A 3,068-nucleotide genomic window follows, 5' to 3' on the forward strand; every position below is an offset into this window, starting at 1 on the left:
TGAATATCCTTAGTGCATTATAGAGGTAAAAAGTACCTAAACATTTTCCAACAGTTTTCAAAAAAATCGAGAAAAACAAAAAAAAATGAGTGAAAAACGGGAATTTTTACGCAAAACCAGTTTCGACTGAATCGATTTTTTTATATGGTTGTAATTCAAAAACTAATCATTATAAATACTTGACATTTTCACCAAATGTACTTATGTTAATGTTATCTATAGTATACAGTTAAATTTTCAAAAATTGTTGACTTTTTTTGAATTATTTATAGACCACTGAAGTTTTCGATTTTTATGCGAATTTTTTTTTGAAGTGTCGATAAAATTTTTTTGCCTCTATCAAAATGTTTGAAAATTTAATACAAAGTTCCTCATTAGTTATTCTTATAGTGATTAAAAAATTATAAGAATACATAGGCACAATTTTTTTTTATTAGCATTTGAAGTTCAAATATTGACAAAAATTTGTCAAATTCTTCAATATTTGCAAATTATTTTGTAGGTATAATTCATAAAAATTTTTGTATAAGTAGCTAAGAGTTGAAAAATTAATATAAGGTTTTTCATAACTTTTCCTTCAAGTATCTATAGAGAAAACTCAAAGCATCATTATAGAAAAAATTTTAAATTTTAACGAAATAGCGTAACGATAACGATTTATCCTCAAACGATTTTAATTATTTGTTATTATTCAAAAAAAGTATTAGTCATAGATACTTGAAATTTTTACCAATTATTTATATTGGCGTTTTCTTTACGTGATTTCATTTTGAAAATACTTAGACTTATTTTGAGCTATTTATATACAACTGAAATTTTCAATTTTGTGTCTTTGGGGGGGGGGGGGGGGGGGGCAACTTCACACTTCACAGCCGGTGCCCTAAATTTGTTTTTACTCCAGCACATCTCAAATACATACGAGAGTGTTTTTTCGAAAAATTCAGTTGTACGAATTATGAATTAAATAATAATTATTAGGAAAATTGTGTTAAATGTAATAACATGGTTTTTGCAGGCTAACCTGGAAGAAAACCATTAGTGAGTGGAGATATTGTTTTGGAAGAATTGCAATTAGTGGCAAATGATCTCTTTTCTGCAAATGGCAAACTTATTCCTTATTCACATGAATTGTGGAATACAATTAGTGAAAAACTAGATAGGAAATTGACACCTCAACATTTATTTATCAGTGTCTACCAGGATCGTCATTCATGGCAGACAATCCTTAGAAACATTGTTTCCAAACCGTTAGTATATGATTTTTTAGAGGATGGTGAAAATTCAGATAACACGATTACATCTGACACTGATGAAGAATCTGAGGGTTCGACCGATGGGAAAATAATCTGTAAAGTAGATATACCATATCGCGATTACATAAAAATGGGTCTCGTTCAAGTTAAATATGGTAAAAAAACTAATAAAAAATCATTTACGGTTCTAAAAAAAGGTATTTGGATGAATACGATCAATGACTATTTAATTAAGACTTCCAAAATGTTTTGTAATTTTATTTATAAGCGTTGTCGAGTGGCCACTGATTTTAGCAAGTCTAAACATTTCCTTCATTTCTCCGGATTTTGTAAAGAATGTGGTGATTGATTGGATGGGCAGATAACAAGCCAGATGAAGCTATGCCATTAAATGTTAATATAGTTATGGAAAATATGGATATTACACTTACGCATAAATCTAAAAGACCGTTGAATGGTGAAAAGCGTCGTGATATAGGAAAAGAGCTATTACATGACTGTGCAAGTAACTGGAGAAGAAATGCCACTAATACTTTAAAATTTGGTGAAAAAATTCCTGCCAATTTGTATAATAAAGATGTATTACGAAAATGTAAGCAAAGTGAAATAGACATAAGATTGGGTATAACAGAAAAGTGTCCAATAATGTCGTTGATTGAACTTAAACATTCAAAATATGCTGGCTCAATCCACTTAATTTGTGCAGATCCATTTATAACACATTATTGGACACCATCCCAATTGGTCGTATATAAAAATCATCGAAAATCTTACGTTCGAATGGCAATCGATGCGACAGGAAGCATTGTAAAGAAAATAAAAAGAACAAAAGAAGGTTTACTAAATAGTCACATTTTTTTGTATGAAGCTGTTATCTCCTCTGAAAAATTTCAAGTTTCAGTCACACAAATGTTAAGCGAAAAACAGGACACATTTACAATTTTTTCGTGGCTGAATATGTGGCTTATAGATGGAGTAAAAGCACCACATGAAACAGTCTGTGATTACTCTATGGCTCTTTTAGGTGGAATAACTAGAGCATTCTGTGATGGAATGGCACTTCATGCCTACGTGGATGTATGCCTGGATATATTAAAGGAAACATCAAATGGTCATGATATGTTAAAGTGTTATGTGCGAATTGATATTGCGCATCTTATTAAGCTCGTGTGCCGATGGAAATGTTGGAATCAAATAAGGACACCACACCTTAAAGATTTTTTTGTAAGGTAGGTACATATAACATTTTGTTATAGTATGGAAGCTAGGGTCTTAGGCAGTTTAAAAAATACAATTTATATTTTCTAATGCCATTGTATAATTACAGATGTGTGGTTTTATTAATACAATCTGAAGATTTAAGCAGCTTCACAGGTCATTTAACTGATATTGAAACAGTTTCATCTAGTGAATATGATGGACAATATAATAACGGTGTTGAACGAGTTAATTGCCCATCTGAAAATGCTAGAATACGATTAATAGAAAACATCAAAGGTAATTTTGATTCGTTAGTGTACCTAACTAATTAGTTATATTCTCAGATAACAAGATAATTAAGCTAAAAGTTAAAAGTTAATATGTTAAAAATATTAACTAAATTTAGTTTTAAAAAAGTTTATCTATTTATTTTAAATTACTATGTGGAACACATGAAATCGTAAAGAGTAACTTCGTTCTTATTAATTTTCTAAATTATAATAAACAATTTTATCAAATTTTTATCGTAATGTTTAGTGTATAGTGTACCTATACCTGTTTAACTTTACAGTTTACATAGTTATTAAATATTTAAACTTTCTGAATTACCTAAAA

Source organism: Aphis gossypii, unplaced genomic scaffold, assembly GCF_020184175.1.
Source record: "Aphis gossypii isolate Hap1 unplaced genomic scaffold, ASM2018417v2 Contig00566, whole genome shotgun sequence".
Classification (NCBI taxonomy): Eukaryota; Metazoa; Arthropoda; class Insecta; order Hemiptera; family Aphididae; genus Aphis; species Aphis gossypii.